This window comes from Drosophila bipectinata, chromosome 4 (assembly GCF_030179905.1).
Source record: "Drosophila bipectinata strain 14024-0381.07 chromosome 4, DbipHiC1v2, whole genome shotgun sequence".
Taxonomy (NCBI): domain Eukaryota; kingdom Metazoa; phylum Arthropoda; class Insecta; order Diptera; family Drosophilidae; genus Drosophila; species Drosophila bipectinata.
Genome location: NC_091740.1, coordinates 4,287,156 through 4,308,459, shown reverse-complemented (window position 1 = coordinate 4,308,459; position 21,304 = coordinate 4,287,156). Strand labels below are relative to the sequence as shown.

Sequence of the window (21,304 nt, the reverse complement as noted above, 5' to 3'; positions counted from 1 at the left end):
GAAAACGTCGACACGCCAAGTGTGCCGGATTGACTGACTCAGTTTCGGATGCCATTCCGTAGGTCTGGTATACATTATTACTGTGAAAATTGTCGTGCTGTGCAAGGCGAAATGAGGTCGTTCATGAGACAGACCAAAAACCAAAGATTTAGAGAGCCGATCACTGGTTTTCGTAAAATCAATAACCAGCTCTGTGCACTTGACACTCAGTTTAGTGGCCTTCAGCTGCTAAATGAGTCCCCTAAGCGTAAGAAACCCCAAGGGCTAGAACTGAGAAAAATTCCTCCAAATTTTTCAGGGAAAATGAGCAATTGTCTGATATGTCCGCCATGGCATCCCTTCAAGTGATGCCACAGGTCCTAGTGAACAAAACCCCCATTAGAGTCACCAAAAAGGGTATTCCACAGTCCGGACCACCGGCACCGACTGAGCTGCAGTGCTCTCCTACTGATGCTCTCGTACCTGCGACACCAGTTTCGGTGTCACCTTACAGATGATTCCTCCATCGAAACATATATTTATTTCTCGGCTTGCCCCTGATACTTCAGTGATTGATATCTCGGCGTATATCAAAGCCAAAACAAAAGCCGATATAAAGGTGGAGGACATAGCTAAATTTAAATATATGGCGCACTTCTTCTTTCAAGATTCATGTGCCCGCGCTGATGTTCAAGACGATTTGTTCACCCAGTTTTTGCTTAGAGAACATCAGCCTAGTACTGCAAAGTTAAAAAATTTAAAACCAGTGGGAGTGAAACTTTCCCATATCGGAACCACCGACCAACCTTCGACCTCTTCTTTTCCCACTAACCCAAAAAACTAGTATCGACACTAACAAATACCTATCAGAATACTAGGGGGCTACGTAGCAAACTCCCCAAGCTATATCTAGTATCCCCCCTGGGAACTAACTATGTCAATTAAGGCGGAGAAAAAAAGGTTTGAAAAAATTATGCAAATAGATTGGCAATGGCCTGATCAGAGGTCGCAGAGGAATTTTCAAGCGTAAGCAGGGGTGAAAAAGATAGGTGTTTACGGTTAGTGTTTACAAAATTATAAAACTGCTTTGGATCCTGAGTAAATTTTATTCGGCAGCGGCGAATATAATTCCTGTAACATTCAGCGTTATGCACGGTAAAATATGACCGAGCTAGTAGATATCTTGAAAAATCAATACTACTGCAAGTTTTTTTTATTAAAGTATAAGCTTATTTTTTATAATTTTTAGGTTAGTCAGGCACCTTGCAAACCAAGGAGGATTTTTTCAAGCGGACGGATATTTCCATGGAACACATGAGTCAAAAAATGTATTTAAAGTACAATAAAATTTTTCTGTTTTTCCAAAAAAGTGACGTTCAGATCAGTGCACGCCAGAATATCGGACCAGTCATATGTATCGATAAAGCTACTAAGTTTGTGAAAATCAGCTTTACGGAAACCGCGAATCTTATTTACCACGCATCCACGACATCTGATCGATACCAGGAGTGGTTTCGATTGAGACCTCCAGCGAGGTGTGATATGGATCCTCTGGGGTTGAAAGGGGAAAAGCTCTGGAGAGAGCGATACCATCAGGATCAGATACAAAACATAAGTCTAAAAGCCGATCTAACGAATTTCTAACATGGTTAATCTGACCTAGGGACATGTCAAACATGCCCGTGGTGAAGTCATGGTGAGTCATAAGTGACAAAGATGGTGAGTTATCGACGTAGGACCACTTTAATTCTAGGATATTAAAGTCGCACACCGCCACGAGTTGGTCACGATCCGTCATAAGGTTAAAGACGTATCGAATAGCGGACAAATGCTGCCAATATGTTGGCGGTTCAGACATAGGCGGTATATATGAACATGTAATGTATAAAGATTTCACGGACATAGTGATTTAAACGCAAATAAATTCTATGTCACCAAACTCTTGGGAGTTCACCTCTTCAGAAGAAAGAGTAGAGTCTATCGAAATGAGGACTCCACCTCCCCTTCGCTGAGGTCGATCCCGTCTAAAAGTTGTGTTTTTACTTGGAAAAACTTCGGAGCTAAAGATCTCCGGCTTTAACCAAGTTTCTGAAAAGGTTATAATATGGGATGCAAAAAAAGAACTATCAGAACTGCCCCCAGGGGGGCAGTATTCTTTGGAATGCCCGATTTTTCCCCTTAATTGGAAGGAATCTTTCAAAACTCCCCTACATAAAAAAGGGGAAAAGTCCGAGGCTGCCAACTACAGAGGCATCTCTAAGTTGCCGGCAATTCCAAACTTATTCGAAAAATTAATTATTCCTTATTTGCAACACCTATGCTCTTCGATTATCTCTGCCTGTCAGCATGGCTTTATAAAGAGTCGGTCCACCACCATAAATTTACTGGAGTTGACATCCTTTATCATAAATGGCTTTTGTAAGGGATATCAAACCGATGTAATTTACACAGACTTCAGCAAGGCATTTGATTAAGTTTATCAGTCACTCTTGTTGAGTTAACTGAATATGCTGGGTTTTCCCATATACCTCTTAGAGTGGATCTCCAGCTACTTAGATGGAAGGACACAAAGAGTCTTATTTAAAAACATACAGTCGCGTCTGGTCTGTGCTATATCTAGCGTCCCTCAATGACGTCATCATGGCCCGTTATTATTCACGCTTTTTATAAACGACTTGCCCCCTGCTTTACCGAACTCTCTAGTTCTTATGTATGCAGATGATGTAAAGCTTTGTCTTCAGTACAAATCCATCTCTGCCCAATGCAGTCTTCAGTTTGACCTTGATAACTTTCAAAAATGGTGTTTAGCTAATGATTTAATACTTAATGGATCAAAATGCAAGCATATGTCTTTTTATCGTTCTTGCCCTCTGCAAGCTACGTATTCTATTAATGGGATTGCCTTAGAAAAATTAGCCCAGGTTAATGATCTCGGCATCCTATTAGACATCAAACTTAAATTTGCCAAGAATATTTCCTAAACGGTTAATAAGGCTAAAGGAGTCCTTGGTTTTATTAAAAGGTGGTCCAAAGAATTTAATGACCCCTATATAACCAAAACATTATTCATTTCTTTGGTTCGTCCTATACTGGAGTACGGTTCATGTTTCTGGAGTCCCCAATATGGGAATACATCTGGACCGCATAGAATCCGTGCAAAAGAATTTCCTAACTTTTTCACTTAGAGGTCTAAACTGGGATGCAAATCTTCACCTTCCATCTTATAATAGTAGACTCTTACTTATAAACTTACCTAGCTTAACAAATCATAGGACAACGCTCGGTGTAGTTTTTCTGCATAACCTTATGTAGACGGGGGATGTAGATAGCCAACATTTACTAACACGCTTAAAATTTAACATTCCTAATAGAAGAACTCGAAACTTTAGTCCTCTGTTCCTTAGCCGTTGTAGTTCGAAATATGGACTGCATGACCCCTTTAGGGTATTATGTTCGAACTACAATGGTCTCTACTCTATAACATCTCTTTCCTGTCCCTCAAATTGAAAATATAGAATTTTAAATTTCTTTACTAACTCCTCCTAGCTTAATAAATTACAAATAGCTTAATATATACTAACAAAGCGCCCCTCGGTAGTCTGGGCCTTTAAGTTTTATGATGAATACAGGAATGCTAGCTGATGCTCTTATTGATGCACAAGCCATTTCCAAATTCTAAAAGACCGGCAAAAACAAAAAAAAAAAAAACTCCAGCTTCGATGATGTAGTCGCCCGAAGTAGGTGCCTTCCATCTAACTGAGAATACTCTATTGTAGAGGTATGAATCCACAAGCTTGTGGGTGTATGTTGGCAAATACGTTTTAATTTTGTGCATGAGACATGAGCCAAACTCGGTCGAAAGCTTAAGATACGTCGAGGAAAATAGCGCTGCAGTACTCTCGCTGTTCGAAGGCTGAGCGTATTTTGGATGTTAATCTTCAATAGTTCGATGATTCCGTGGTTTCTGCGGAAGCCAAATTGGTGTGCCGGAATAAGCTTCCATAAATAAGAATATTGCAAGCTTCCATATGTGGTATTATGGGAGTTAACAAGCATTTAGAAAAACAAGATAGAAGGTTTATTGGTCTGTATGATGACGGAATTGTGTGGTCTTTTCCAGGCTTCGGTATCATTATAATGATGGATTTCATCCACTTTTTTGGGAAATAGCCAAGATGAATAATTCCATTAAATAGTTTGCAGACGATTTGGAAGCGCATTTTGGAAGTTCGATCAGCATTTTTGGGGTCAGTAGGTCACCACCAGGAGCCTTTTTTGGTTTTAGCCCTCTTATGACTTTTTCGATTTCGTTCGGCCGGAATGAAGGTGCAGCTGGCTGAGGGGAGGACTCTGGCTGAATTACTGGTAGGAGGAATGAATTTGAGGCTGGATTTGGCTGGAACACACTTTAGAGATGCGTGGCAAATGTTTCAGCTCGGTCTTCGTTGCTGCGAGCCCAGCATCCCGAAGAGTTTTTTATCGGGGTGGTCGTTTCAAATGGGGCGCTAAGATTTGGGTGAGTACCTCCACAGGGGTTACTTTGTGCTTGTTGGCGAAAGATTCTGGATGTACCTCAGCTGTTCCATTGTTGAAGAGCCTGGTCGAGTGATCGGAATGCTTCCTTAAAGCGTTGTTTTGAAGCTGGTGATCTTCTGTTTTGCCAATCACGACGCGTGCGCCTCTTTTCTCGCACGAGCTGTTCGGTTTATTGATTAGATTTGAAGTATTTGTTTCGGTCTACTTCTTTCCCATGAGGAGTAGAGAGTTTAGCTGCCGCAACGAGTACTTCTGCCAGGGCGCTCGTAGTGTAGTCGATGTCCGATTCCATGTTAAACTCTGAGGCGAGTTTTATGTGGGCACTCACGTTCTTTTTGTATTTTAGCCAGTTCGTTTTTTGCGTCGTCAGGCTGAGGGGTGTTCGGTTACTTTTGGACTTTGAAGAAGCGTAAGAAGCCCAGACGAGTTGTCTGATGATAAGTCCAAGACTGCATTGGCACTTATTAAATTGCTAGGTATGTTTTTTGTCACCGCAGAATCAAAAAGGGCTGGGAGCTTGCGTGAGTCTGTTGGCCAGAATGTGGGAATTCCAGGGGAAACATAGTCCAGTTTATTTTTCACATTTATAATTACATTGTAAAATTTCCTTCCTTTGGGAGTCACTAGACGTGATCCCTACTGCGTAAGTTTGGCGTTTTAGTCTCCTGCGGCTGTAAAACGATCCCCAAGTGAATTGTAGAAGTCCATAAATTGTTCTTCCGAGATTGAGAAACGAGGAGGGCAGTAAGCGGCAGCGATTGAAAGGATTCTGTTGCTTGACTAAATTTGTATCGATGTGGCCTGCAAGAAGTTTTTTGCAAACCTGGTTGCAAAAAATGGTGTTTAATGCGTTCTCTGTTTAGATTTCCAGTTATGCCGTGGGCTTTCCCGTCTGGATGATCTGTGCGGTAGATTGTGTACCCTCTTATTTGAAAGTTGTATTTGCTTGTAAGATGCGTTTCCACCAGTAGCATAACGTCAATGTGTTTTTCGGTCAAGAATTGTGACAATTCTAGCTTATGCCGTGAGACATTCCACGATTGAGACGATTGAGGTCCACGATTGGCGTTCCACATTGATATTCGTAGAGCCTGCATAGATTATTTAGACTGTTGTGCTACGAGCAGCTGTATCACCATGTTCTGGTTTTGAACAATCGTTTGCATGGTCGTTTTCATGAATTACATAAGCTCCATCATACTTTGTTGGAGGGTAAGCATCATAGATAAGCATCATAGGTAAGGAGGGTAAGGCTGTTCTGGGGCCTGTTGAGCGCTTTGAGAGTTAGGCTGAATTGGAATTTCCCTTCCAGATCGTAGAGCATCGGCATAGGAGAAGCCGTTGTTGGTGTTTAGTGGACCGAATGAGGACCTCGCAGCTTTGGCGAAGAAGATGTCTGGCGTAGTTTTTGACGCAATGTACGCATTCTGTGGATCTCGGTTACGCGTTTCGGTCGCTTGACGCATGAGACTCTTTAACTCCTTATACACCATACAGCCTCTATAGTTTGTTTTATGGTTGCATCCGAAATTTTCAAATTTCTTCACGGTACTGTCCTTATTTGTAGTGCAATGAGCTGAGTTGTGGGCTTCCCCGCTGACTAGACAGACAGCTTGAAGTGTGCAGTATGACCTAGTGTGTCCATACTGTATGTAATTAGTGCATTGCACTGGACCGGTACGTTTCTTCAACAGTGATTCTCCGATACAACAGATATTGCAGTTGGAGATTGGTTGGATTGGTTGGACTTCGTTTTTCTTCAGCGACCTGCTTTCTGGCTCGAGCTCGACCTTGAACAGGGGTTGTGCTTTTTTATCTTTATTTAGAATGTTAATAACGTTTTTGGCGGCGAAGCCCTTTTTTTTAGGGTGGTTTTTATTTTCGCGGCGGTAAAATCGGGTCCGATTCCCTTTAATTTACTTGTAGAAACTTATTGCTTTTCAGCTGATATTTGGAGACGATTCGGAAGTTCTTTTCAATCTTGGTTTGCATATTTTTTTCAAGGATGCTCCCTTTGATAGGCGGGGCAATATAAAAGTAGTCACCGTTCCCGATCAACGCCTCAATTCGGTTGACCAGGGCACTCGAGCTTTTCTCCCTTATATAGATTGAAAGGGGCTTGGGTTTGGGTTTACACTGCGAACTCCATGACGCGGGAGTGAGTCGGAGTGAGCAGAGCGGGTGAGCAAGACCGTGATCTTTGGGTTTCAGCGGTCAGTAGAGCCGGTTTGCTCTTAATCGCCGACTTTTCCACTTCGGTATCGCGGGTTGAAAAGTAAGAGTAGAAGACGTTTTTTTGGTTCACTTATTTATTTAAAACAATGCACTAGTGTTGGTTTAGCACATCACAACTGTTCAAAAAAGCTTGTCTGTTGCTCTTAATAGGTTATTTTTTTGTTTGGTTAACTGTTTGCTGATATTAGTAACACCCAGATATTAGGAGATGAAGAAGTAAATGAAGTTATAAAAACACTAGATTAATACCAGTTGCCATTCACAAGTCTTTCCACCTGCACTCGAATCAAAAGCTAACACATTCCAGTTATTGCCGAGCTTGAACCTGGAGCTATTCTACTCAGCTAATTCTCCGGCAACGTAAAAATAAACGAGACATCTACAAGTCTCAACGGAACCTTTGTTGTTATTCACTTCAGAAATTTTACAATTAAAATTGATGGACAGACCTTCACCAACAAAGACACGGTGCACTATTACCCGATGCCAGCAATTCTCCAAGCTGAGATGACCTTTAAAAAGATAGAAGAAAAGCTATCACTAGAATCGGTATAAGAACTAAACATCAAAAATACCAAGACCTTGGAACTGTTAGCTGTTAAACTGTTAAACACATCGCATACAGCCGATTTTCGAATAAGTTCCATAATAATCATCGGACTTGCAGCACTAGCAGTCCGCTTCTTAAGTAAATGGGTCAACACACTGCACATCAATAAAAAAGCTTCGAAAAGCTGATAACGAGATCAATGACCGCAACGAGCGTGGACACTCGATTTTAAAGGTGGAGGAGGACTACGGCGTCTGATCCCGCTGCAACAACGATCACAGCAAAGCTCCGACGTGGCCAAGGGAGAGCGACAAAGTATTGGGTATAAATATGACAATTTCTGTAATGGTCACTAAGTTCTAATTTTTCTGCAAATAAATTCTGACCAAGTGTCCAAAAAAATAGTTTTTTTTTTAATAATAAAAACCATTGTGCTTTAGGGGTTATATACCTTCTTTGTCGAAGAAAAAGAGGAAAGTTTGGATTTTTTTTAGGTATGTAGCAATTATTTAATTACACGGATGCTTTAGTTTTTTGATAGTACACTTTATTAACAATGTTTGTGCAAAATTTGGTGGAAAAATATTAAATAGTTTTTAAGGGGTGGGTGTTTCCTTTAGAGGCTTTTTTTTTAGAGAATTGCGGTGACAGTTCCCCAGGTCAAACAGGTCAACTTAAACCATAAAAGTAAAAAAATTTCATTAGTTTAGTGTAATTCCTTGTGCTTGAACGATCGATTTAAAAAAATTTTTTTTTTTTTTCTGCATACGGGAACGTTTTATGCTAAAAATGAACTTTTTGGTCTCTAGAAATTTTACTAAAAAATTCATTTCGGCGAAAAAAAAGTTTTCGCGTAAAAAGTCGATCGTTCAAGCACAGAAGAATTTCATTACGAACATTTAAAAAAAAATTTGAATTAAATCGGTTCAGTAGTTTTCCGCCAATCCATGTCACCGCAAAGTCATTTTTCAAGAAACACCATTTCGAGATATTCGCGTTTAAAGTTTCAAGTTCAGTTCAAGGCCGCGACAAGGCGCGCGGTTAGGAGCGCTGTAACTTTTGTTCTACTGCTCCAATCTCTATGAAAACTTGGGAAAATGTTCTCAAGGAGTTGTTCTTAAAGATAAATCAATAAAAAAATTTTGATTTTTTGAAAATAAACAAGAAAGCAAAGCTAACTTCGGGCGGAGCCGAAGTTGATATACCCTTGCAGCTAAAACCGGATATATATCGCAAACATCGGATATAGTTGGCCGATCCTTATGATTACATCATAATAAAACCAATTTATTACAATAAAAAATCTAAAAAAAAGTCCCAAGCTTCTATCTTCAAAAATACGAAATTTAATATTTCTACCAAATACCATTTCCGATCGTTCAGTTATGTGTCAGCTATAAGATATAGTCAACCGATCCTAATGAAATTTTGTAGGTCGGATTAACTGACCAAAAATAGAATGTGTACCAAGTGCCAGCTTTCTATCATAAAAAACACGAAAGTTGGGTCATTTCCGATCGTTCAGTTATATGGCAGCTATAGGATATAGTCGGCCGATCCTTATGAAATTTGGCATGTCATATTATTTTGCCAAAAATAGCTCTCGTATCAAATTTGAACTCTCTAACTCTAAAAACACCAAAGTTATACCATTTCCGATCAATCAGTTATATGGCAGCTATAGGATATAGTCGGCCGATCCGGGCCGTTCCGACTTATATATTGCGTGCAAAGGAAAGAAGGGTGTGTGCAAAGTTTCAAGTCGATAGCTTTAAAACTGAGAGACTAGTTTGCGTAGAAACAGACAGACGGACAGACGGACAGACGGACATGCTCATATCAACTCAGGAGGTGATCCTGATCAAGAATATATATACTTTATAGGGTCGGAGATGTCTCCTTCACTGCGTTGCACACTTTTGGACAAAATTATAATACCCTCTGCAAGGGTATAAAAAGGTATATAACCCCTTAATTTCATGCTCATTAAAGTAACATCATTGTTACCACCACTTGGGGCTCCTATTAACATTTGGTTCATCGAGGCACTCTTATGAGTCTGACTCTGAAGATCACCCCGAGGTAATTGTACCACCCCTTTGTAAGGATACTCAGGTAAAATAAAGTATCAAAAGAGCGCACCACTGATCCTCATAGTTAACTTAGGCTTGAGATCCCACCTCTGATGTCGGAACCCTATATCCAGAAACCATACTCAGTGTAACGTTTTTTCAATGAAAATAAGTTATATTTTAATATTTTGAATGCAAACACTGGATACAAAGATGGCGAACCTTCAAAGTCCATTAGTGAACTTAAAGAATTGAGGAATCAGGACGTATGTGAACCTTTTTTCAGACCAAGAGGAGAGTTGTAAAGTAGGAATGTGCCTATTTCAAGAATCGACTCCAGATGAACCCATAACAAGTCCATAGATTTAATTTAAGCAAGGAGTATTTGATGTTCCTTTGGATTGTTTGATAGGCAACATAACCAACATGACGTTTCGATCCTTTGAACGCAATTGAAGCCAAATGTGGGTTTTTCTGGAAATATCGAGGACTTGATCAAGAAAATCTCAGAAGACAGACAAGATGATTTTCTGATACCTTCCATAATGATGTTTCTATTAGAGGTCTGCATGAATAGCTAAAAAACGACATTTAAATGGACAACCTTGAAAATAAATTGAGTGAGATAGAATGCTGAGACGAAAATTAATGAATGAGTGAGTGTTACTGTGTAGGTCGCACTCGCACAACATTCGGGGGATGAGAACCAATTTTATGAGTTATGGATGCATAGATTGTGTTAAAAAATATTCGAGACATTCGGCTGCATTCCTCATTCCAAAAGCAGTCTTCTTACTTTCCACCCCAACTCATTCGTTTTCAAAGCAAGAGAATGCCCAGTTAAAATTCTCTCTTACTCTCACACTCCCTCTCACTCAATTCGTTGTGCCTCTGGTACTCATTCATTCTTTTCCTTTCGGATGTAATCTATGGCTGAGGCAATAAGAATGTATTCCTGTAGACCTCTAGTCTCCATTAATTTAATCGAAGAATTGAAACAGTGAAACACAGTGAAACAGTGATTCCGAACTTTTAAAGCGCTGGGGGCAATCTCTCATTTTCCATAGCACGCGTGCATAGGGTCGAAAATTCTTCCTCATCGCTACCGGCACACTGACAGTGTTCTTTCACAAGCTCTCTTATTTGCTCCCACTTTACCTAGCTTGAAAAATTAAAAAAAAAATTTTCCACTGAAAAAATTCTCTTAGAAATTCGGTTGGAACATGTTTGTTCCATTAAAAATATAGATAAGGAAGCGTAGTTTTTCATTTTTTGTTGAACTGTTGCTGGCAAAGCTTTCTTTGAATAAAAAAAAACTATTTGATTGCCCATTCAAGCTTTTGAAATATAGAAAAATGAAATAAGAAACTACTTTTTTTTCGCTCAGTGTGTGCGGGCGAAACCCCCCCACTGTTTTAAAGTGACATAGTAGGAATTGTTTATCTTGGTGAATATAGCACAAAACCGTGTTTCAAATATTTGTAACACCCTCAAAATCTTGCTATATTTAGAAAAACCCGTCTTTAGCAGTCCTTTTTTGCGCTTAATGATGTTGGAGGTCTAAAAGGATCAGCAAAAAACATTTGGCCAATAAGACAATCTTCTTTGGCGGTAGTTTTCTGAGGCTTGGGCTTGTGTTTTAAGTCTTTAAACGTGTTGTTGTTTTTGTAATGCCTTAGATCATTATATATCATTTTTCGGGAGCAATTCATTTTTTTGGAAATTTCAGAAATCAACTTTCGAGATGAATTCATCAAAATTATTGCCTCGCGCTTGGCTTCAGTGCACCAGGACCCCTTTGGCATTGAAAATTGTAGCTATTTGATTTTTTTTATAGGTAAAAACGCAAAGAAAATGTCGTGAAAATAACTGTACTTAGTCTTCACATGATAACCAACATTTTAAACAAAGAAAATGATAAAAAAAACATTTGGGGACAAAATAAAACACGATAAAAGTTGGGTGACGCACAGTGTGCTAAACTTTAGACCACTACTGTATACCATGTTTTACCGGTGAATCCGGAAACACAATAAACTTTTATTTCCGATTTCTATTGTTAAATTTCCGACCTAAATAATAATTTACAATTACGGTGATTGATTCACTCCATTATTAGTACCAGCACTGCCGGCGTTACCAGGTCGACTAACACTAATTCAATAGTGATGTGTGTACATTAATGCTTTAGTCCAGTGGTCGGCACACAATAAATTGATATGATTTTAATGCAATAGTATTAGTAACGAATAGCAGAAAGTAGGCTGTGAGCATGACGTTTCAGAAATTTCTACTGTGTGTGTGTGTGGCAGAACTCGAGCAGAGAAATTTCCTATACCCGCGGGATAGGGCCGTGCCGACCACTGTTTTAGTCTATTTCTTTTGAGAGAGCACGTCACGATCGTCTATGCCGTCGCTCTTCGCTGCCGATACGGATCTCCACACCCCTTCATTTTTCTCCAGACGAAGCTTCAGGTTGTCGTTTGGGTCAGGGAGGTCCTTAAATACCAGAGTTTTCTATGGCGTCAGAGTTTCGGCAACCGACTGTAAAGAAATAGCTGAAGGAGACATATCCATATCGGGGCTCACCGAATTACCGATCTTTCTCAAATGGCTTATATATCTGGTGTACTAATTACCACCACCAGAAATTTTTACAACATTTCCCTCTCGGTTAGTTACTTCATATGTGGTCGTATCGAATGTTGGCGTCAGCTTATGCGGGAATACCACATTTTTAGGGAGAACTTTGTCACCCACTTTTATATCGATCACTCCCGCTTTCCTAGCGTTGTCTGCTAACTCTTTCCCTTTTTCTTTTTTCCAGACGTCCCTGTTTTTCTCTTTTGAATCTCTGTTTCTCCAACGAGATCCTGTATGCCAGGAATTGTGTCCCTTATCACTCTGTTGAACATTAGCTCTGTTGGTGGTGCGCCCGTGGTCCCGTGTGGAGTGACGTTATACATAAATACAAATATAAAATATAAATATAAATACAACTTCGCCGTTGGCCTGGAGCCAGTATGGGAATGTAGGCATTAGCCGAATGCCGCTGCTTTCACTAAAATTTTTAAACTCGACGCTGACAAATTGCCTCCCATTATTAGTCGTTAATATTTCCGGGAATCCCAATCTGGAAAAGATCTCTTCCATTTCCTCAATAATGGTTTTTGACGATATCGACTTGATGAGTTTGAATTCCATATACCGCGAGTAATAGTCAATTAGTACGAGTACATTCTCACCATTTGGTAAAGGGCCCAAAAGATCGGTCGCTAAGCATCTCCAGGGTCCATTCGGGAACGGATGCCTTTTCATAGTGGACGAATTTTATGGCATTGATACCAAAAGGCAATCGCGGCTTTCTTAACATCCGTTTCTGCGCCCATGTCCATACACGGCCACCAAACATTATAACGAAGCCTCAGTTTAATGGCGCCTTTCCCTTCATGAGTGAGTTCAAGTACTGGTTCACGTAACTTCTGCGGAATTACTAGTCATGTGCTCCGCAATAGAATATTTCCCACAATCGAGAGTTCTAAACGAAATGGATAGTACGGGCTAGACATATTTGAGTTCCATGAATCCTGGCCAAGGCTTGTCATCACGTCTATTATTTCCTCATCCTGGATGCTCATCTCCGTGACCTTCGATAGGGAGAGCGATCTAGGAATTAAGTTGACACCAAGTGAAATAAGTGTTCCTCACCAGCCCAGTAATAAGGGTCTGGTCGCAAAGTCTTGATAGTGAGTCAGCAATATTCTCCTTTCCTGCCTTATATACTACGCAGCAACCCCCTTTCAACCCTGGCCGGAGGTCGCGGAGGCTTAATAATAATAAAATAATAATAAAATTTCCCCACAGCCCACACCAATGCCAGGCCTTCTTTTTCTGTTTGTGAATATCTTTTTTCCACCGACGACATCCTCTTACTAGCGAACGACATTATGCGTGCAGTATTCGATTTATCAAATTGCACTAACACTGCTCCCAAGACCACTGGGCTGGCATCGGCGATCAAACACGTTTTATCCTGCAGGTTAAAGTATGACAGCATTGGAACTGTAGAAATCTTAGATTTGAGTTTTTAGAATGCTTCTTCCTATGGTTTTCCCCAACAGAACTTCCTCAAAGGCTCTGTATTATCCGCCAGATCAGATAAAAATTTCCCAATTTATGTGACTAAACCGAGGAAACTGTATATCTCTTCTTTATTTTTGGGCGCTCTGAACGTTATAATCACCTTCACTTTCTCGGGGTCAACTTCGATCTCCTTGTCCGAGATGATATGACCTAGAAATTTCAATTTCTGTACTCGAAATACGCATTTCTTTTCGTTTAGTGCTACGTTATTGGCTCGAAATATTTCCTTGACCTTTGCGAGTGATTTGTCGTGCTCCTCAATTTTGTTGCCAAATATTATCACGTCATCAATGTAATTCAAAGCATTCTGACAAGGGGCCAACATTTCCTCCATTAACCGTTAAAATATTTCTGGGACTGAATTCACGCCAAACATCAGCCGCTTATATCGAAATAAGCCGCGGTGCGTTATGAAGGTAGTAATTTCTCGGCTGGACTTGCTCAGCTCCAGCTGATGGTAAGCGACTTAAATCGAGTCGCGAAAAATACTTGGCACCTTTCAGCTTGATCATAAACGTTTCGAACGTTCCCAAGCTTTCTCGTTGTATTGCTTTTTTTGCGCGTCTCATGTCCAAACATACCCGGATATCCCCATCGTTCTTAAACGCAATCCAAGCGCTCGGGCCCAATACTGGTTCGATGATATCCAAATTTGAGGCTTCCTTCAATTTATCGGTGACTTTACTTTCCAACGCTGTTGCTTCACTAGGACTATTAACTTCTCAATGGACAGCTTCACCGACACATCACGCCATTTGGGGAAAGGCTTGGCCTTTTCAACTCGATGTACGTCTAAACCTAGTCTTAGAACGTGTCACCTCCCAACAGCGATTACCTACTATTTTCAATGACGTAAAAAGTAGCAATCAGTTCAGGATCGCTTAGCACCGAAATCGAGGCTTCAAAAACCTGTAGCACTTTAAACAGATGATCAGAAGCATATGCGGGAAACTGGGGGGCTGATTCCGCGCGCGAGTTAAACATTACTGCCCTTTTCTCGCACAATTGTCGCTAATTCGACAATCCGAAGTACATTAGATTGTAATTCAATTATCTTAGTGACAGCATCGCCCCCTATTTTACATGGAAATTCTTCTTCTCGTGATAATCCATATTCCCCTCTGAATAATTCCGCCTCTTTTGGACTATCTGGCTAATTTTTAGAACCACTAGATATGGACTTGATTGAAGAACGATCATATCGTCGCCGCCGTGATACAATTATACATGTATAATATCGAGTACATGTATAATTGTATCATGGTCGTCGCTTTCTATTTGGTCCTTCCCATTTGTCATATGGCTTCCTTTTCCTTGTACGGCATTTCCGATAAAAGTGTCCAACCTTTTGCGTTTCCGGCAGTTCGCGTTTCTGGCTGGGTTGTCCAAGCTATTCTCTTGGTGCCCTTTTTTGTTACATCTGCCAAAAAGGGACCTCGCGCTGCGCTGAACTATTTTGTTGATGCTATTTGCATTCGATTGCGGGATCATCGACTGTGTTTGTTTATTAACTTGTTTGTCGATACTACATGTTTTTATGACCTCCTCCAAAGCAAGTTAATTTTCCAAAACCTTCTTTTTTAGATCCAACAAAGCCCAGACATCGATGATTCTACATTTTGGGCAGATATCCTCTATCTGTTCTTTGGCCTCTCTAAATGAACATTAAACTATTAGGCAACGAAGCCTCATCAAAAACTCTGTGAAACATTCTCCCTCTATGGGGTCAACGACCGAAAGAAATGTCTCTCAAAAGTCGAGTTGCGCTGTGGTGAAAAATACTCGTTCAATTTGGTTATAAGATGTGTTAAGACATCATTTTTTTCCTTCTCGTCAATGGCAATTAATGCTCCCGGAATGCTGTAGACTTGATCTACAGCCTGAAGCTGCGGTCTGTCCATGGAGAAGCTTGTTTCTTTTCTTATATGACGGATGTGATCTCCTCCGTGTCAATATATATATTAAACGCGCGCAACTTCATCCATTCCTTCGCACAGGAATGGACATGTTTAGTCGGTCATGTTTAGTACAAACTGAAAGATAATTAATATTAGATGTCCATTAGCAATCTCTTTGTTTTCGTTTGTTACTGATCTCATTCCGTTTGGAATAGACTCTATGCAAACATCTCAAATTATGTTTCGCTCTTTTTTTTTTTTAGTCTCATTTCCTTTGGAACCGACTCTCTTAATGTAACACCAAGAATTTAATCCGCTAACGCTGCTTTTTTTCTTTGGATCGCATTCTCTTTGGAATGCATTCTCCCACTCCTTTAATGCAGCAGCCAGAACTTAATCGGCTAACGTTGCTGAATCTCGTTCTATTTGGAACAGATTCTGTCAATGCGAAAATTACACTTGCGTTCGCTCTTATTTTGATCTCGTTCTCTTAGAAACAGACTCTCTCAGTGCAGCCGCCGAAATTTAATCGGCTTCTGCTGACCACCTTTTTCTTTTCTTAACTTTTCCTTTTCGCACCTCCTACATATGTTTATATACATATGTTTATTGTCGGGTTTAGAAACGGCGAGAGTTCGCTTTTTATACGCTTACAGAAGGTATTATAATTTTTTGCAAATGTGTGCAACCCAGTAATGGAGACATCTCCGAGTTATATAGACAGACGGACAGACGGACATGCTCATATCAACTCAGGAGGTGATCCTGATCAAGAATATATATACTTTATAGGGTCGGAGATGTCTCCTTCACTGCGTTGCACTTTTTTTGACAAAATTATAATACCCAGACAATACAGACAGACAGACGGACCGACGCTCAGACGGACATGCTCATATCAACTCAGGAGGTGATCCTGATCAAGAATATATACGACCCTATACTTTATATGGTCGGAGATGTCTCCTTCACTGCGTTGCACACTTTTGGACAAAATTATAATACCCTCTGCAAGGGTATAAAAAACGGTACCTTCTGCTGCTGCATGTTTGTTTGCCAATAGCACCTCAACATTATAGATGTAGCAGAAAACAATAAACAAATTGAATTATTGAGGAATCCTGGACTATGTCCTTTAAGGACATTCGGCATTCTCTTGCTTTGAACCGAGTTAGTTGGGGTGGAAAGTAAACAGAGTGCTTTTGGAATGAGGAATGCAGCCGAATGTCTCAAATGATTTATTTTCTTCTGTTGAGCAAAACGCTTCTTTTAATACTTCTTTAGTAATGAGTGAGTTGCCCGAAAAGTAAGTTATACTGTGAGTGTTTTTTTGCGAATGCATGAATTAATCTTTTAACGTTATGATTTTTAACTGCTATTATTATTTTCTTAGTGTTTTTGTTAAGTTTTCTATTGAGTTTTTTGGATTTCTTGAATTAAATTACTTTACAAAATGTTTTCAGCTGCAAATTTTTGCTGAGAAAATGTTTATTAATAAATATTGCAAATGTTTTTACATTCTTATATGTAGGTTATGTAAAATAAATTATGCAAAATAATAATGCATTTTTAGAAAAAAATAACAATGACAAAAAATAACAAATAACAATATATAATATACAACTATATATACATAAATATGCATAGTTGTGTCGTGCATTCTAGGATTCATTCGAAACAATTCGAATGCGATCTCTAACTCTACATACATAAGTACATACATAACTCATTTTTACTCAATTTTCATCCCCCGAATGTTGTGTGAGTGAGACCTATACAGTCGCACTCACTCATTTATTTAATTTCTTCTAATCATTCTATCTGACTCAATTCATTTTTAAGGTTATTTATTGAATGTCGGTTTTTTATCTTTTCATGCAGACCTCTAATATATAGTGCGTCCAAAAAAAGGATTTGTGCAAAGTTAGAAACACATACAGACCGGCATGCGTATATTATATCAGGTCGTGATTCTTATCAATAATATTTAATATTTATTAATATATAGTGACGAAGATGTATTTTTCACTGGGTTGCGGACTTTTGACCAATGTTACTGGTTCAAAATAAATTAATCATTTTTTTTAGAAATAGAACAGAATATTCCTTTAAAATTAGAATCAAATTGTATTGGATATCTTAAAGTTGGTTCATATGTATCAAGGTGTGCAAAATAAATATTTGTTTTTTTGTTTTTGGGTATACCTAGTAAAAAAAACCCCTAAAACAATCGCCAAACATTTGGTGCAACAATGAAATTTCAATTTAGGTATAAACCACTTCTTGACATGTGGCAGCCGTTCATTTCTATTGATTGCGGCCGTCATTGTTTACGACCCATTGGAAACTCCAGCCCAAATGCCACTGCTTGGGCACGTGCTGGCATTAAAAATGGATTTGGCTTGCCTGAAATGTACCAAAGGACCAATGAAAGTTTTCTAAAAGAATGGGTTGCCACTTTCCAAATTGCAACATGAATGAAGAAACTGTTATATAAACATATCTCATTTTATTTTTAAAATACATGTGTATATTGTTGTATTCATATGCTGCTTCTTGTAAATTTATATTATGAAATATTACAAATTGAGCGAGCTACATAAGGAATATCCAAAAACGCTTCGTAAAAGTTAATTTGTGGCGTGCAGCCGACACAAAAATATCCGAAAGGAAAAAAAAATAAAATTCATTTCATTAGAAAAAAGTTTCCCCAAGTAGTGACTGAAAGTTTTAATAAAAATTTGCATAGCTCTTACAAGAAAATAAACAAAGCTAAGAGCATAATTTTTTCGTATAAATAAGCATGTTATTTTTTCCGGTAAAATAAATAAAACCAAGAAAGGTTTTTAATAAATTAATAAAACCTAACTGCGGGCGGAGCCAAAGTGAATCTGCCCTTGCAGTTAAAATCGGATATCGGATATATATCCGGTCCTTATAGAAACGTCATAATAAAGTCAGTTTATTTGAAAACAAGATCTAAATAAAAAATCGCAAGCTTCTATCTTCAAAAATACCAAAGTTGATAGTTTTACCAAATACCATTTCCCATCGTTATATGGCAGATGTAGCATTATGGAATTTTGTAGATCGGAACACTTTGCCAAAAAAAAAATCCGTAAAAAGCCCAACTTTCTTGCTCTAAACACACCAAATTTATGGCATTTCCGATGAATCAGTTATATGGCAACTATATAATATAGTCGATCACAGATCCGATATAGCTTTAAAACTGAGGGACTAGTTTGCGTAGAAACAGACAGAAATACGGACAGACAGACGGACATGCTCAGGAGGTGATTCTGATCAAGAATATATATACTTTATAGGGTCGGAGATGTCTCCTTCACTGAAACTTTAAAAATATATAGCTTTAAAACTGCGAGACTAGTTCGCGTAGAAACGGACAGACAGACAGACGGACAGACAGACGGACAGACGGACATGCTTATCAACTCAGGAGATGATCCTGATCAAGAATATATATACATTATAGGGTCGAAGATGTCTCCTTCACTGCGTTGCACACTTTTGGACAAAATTATAATACCCTCTGCAAGGGTATAAAAATAAGTCTCTTTAAGCAGGACTCTTTTAATAACATACTCCCTACAAAATTTTCTTTTAATGATAACGTTGTTCTAAGTGCGAGACATATTTTTTATTTTCAAAAGTCAAAAAAATTAAATTGTGACGTACCAGGGACCGTTATGAGTGCTAATTTAAAAATCATAAAATAATCACAATTTTCTGAGCGAAAAAATAAAATTAATTAATAATCATTATTTTTTTGCGTTAAAAAATACCTATCAAGTAATGATTTCGCGATATTCATAAAATTTTTTGGATATAAAAATCATAGTGCGACAATAAAAAACTGAAAAAACTTTTGAAGAGACCTAGTAGGAATTGTTTATTAGGTCGAATATAGTACAAAACATTGTTTGAAAAATTTCCAACACCCTCAAAATCTTGACTTATTTAGAAAAAACGGTTTCCGGGGCCTTTTTGCTCTTAAAAATTCCTAACGCGTAATTTTACGCCAATTTTTAAATTTCCGACGTTTTTCAATAGTTAAATGTTTTATCTTTTGAAAAAAATGGATATTCAATTAATTTAAACAAAAAAGATACCAATGTTACAAAAGAAACTGACATTTTTGAATTTTTGTCGTGTATTTCGGACTTTGACGCCATTTTTTTCGCAAGGGTAAAAAAAAGGGCCCTTCCATTGCGCTTATTTTTTTTAATTTACACACTGTTATTCCCAAGCGCTAGTAAAATTGCACTGACTTGTTTTGGGAATCCTATACTATATATAGCTGATTGATCGGAAATTCTATAACTTTGGTGTTTTAAAAGTTAGAGAGAATTTTGAATGAATTCTATTTTTGGCGAAACAACACGACCTGCCACAAGGATCATATAACTGATCGATCGGAAATAACCCAACGTTAGAGTTTTTAAAGATAGAAGTTGGAACTTCGTACAGATTCCATTTTTAGTCAGTTGATCTGACCTACCAAATTTCATAAGGATCGGCCGACTGTATCCTATAGCTGCCATATATAACTTTGGTATAAATTTGGTGTTTTAAGTTTGAATAAGTTTAAGTTAGAGAGTTTGAATTTTGTATGAATGATATTTTTGGCGAAATAACACGACATGCCATAAGGATTTTTTTTCGCTCAAAAATATCACCCTTCCTATAATTTCAGGCTATTTACTACTAAATTTCACAAGGATCGCCAGACTGTATTCTATTGCTGTCATATAACTGAACTATCGGATATGGTATTTCGTAAAAATTCCAACTTTGGTATTTTTAAAGATAGAAAGAAGGGACTTTTTTACCTTTTTTATTCTAATAAGTGGTTTTAAGTTTTATAATAAAACTATCACGAGGATCGGGCTTTTATATCCGATTTGCGATTTAAATCCAATAACACAGTGCGACAAAAAAAGAAAAATTGGACGAACTTTTGAAGAGACCTAGTAGGAATTGTTTATTAGGTCGAGTATAGTATAAAACCATGTTTGAAATTTTTCAAACACCCTCAAAATCTTGATTTATTTGGAAAAAAAAAGTTTCTTCGGGACTTTTTTGCTCTTAAAAATTCCTAAACGTAATTTTAAACCGATTTTAAAATTTTTTTCGTTTTTCAATAGTTAAATGTTGGAACTTTTGAAAAAAAATAGATCTTTATATTATTTCAACAAAAAGGATAACATTTTTTAAAATGAAATGGCACATTTTTGATACATATCAATATTGATATGTATTAAAAATGATACCATATCTTGGAAGTTGTACCGAAAAAATGGCGTCAAAGTCCGAAAAACACGACAAAAATTCAAAAGTGTCAGTTTCTTGCGTAAAAATGTTATCCTTTTTGTTGAAATAAATTAAAGATCTATTTTTTTTTTTCAAAAAATACAACATCGGTTAAAATTGGTTTAAAATTACGCGTTTAGGAATTTTTAAGAACAAAAAAGTCCCGAAAAGCCGTTTTTTCCAAAAAAAAAAACCCAGATTTTGAAGGTGTTTGAAAAATTTCAAAAATAGTTTTATACTATACTCGACCTAATGAACAATTCCTACTAGGTCTCTTCAAAAGTTCCAAATCACTGTCGCACTGTATAATTCTTTATACTGTAACCTACAAATTAGCTGTAAGCTAAGCTTTAAATTCTATGACGAGGATCAGAAAAAAACTTTAGTGGATGTCGTGTAATATTAAGTATTGTGTAGTACGTTAAATATTGATCTTGGCAGCATTATAGGAAACACCCCCTAAAACATGAAGAAGCATCTATCATGATTACTTTTTGACAAACAGGAACTAGTTTTTACTTTGAATCATTCCTATGTAACATTTTTTTTTGACGAAT

The 21,304-nt window shown here is 38.1% G+C and overlaps 1 protein-coding gene across 2 annotated transcripts in view; it reads right to left on the bottom strand.

Annotated features, from left to right (window-relative positions):
* Positions 1 to 21,304, bottom strand: part of Sox102F (transcription factor Sox102F) — a 417,100-nt gene that overhangs the window by 313,709 nt on the left and 82,087 nt on the right. The gene's annotated exons all lie outside the window — the stretch shown is intronic.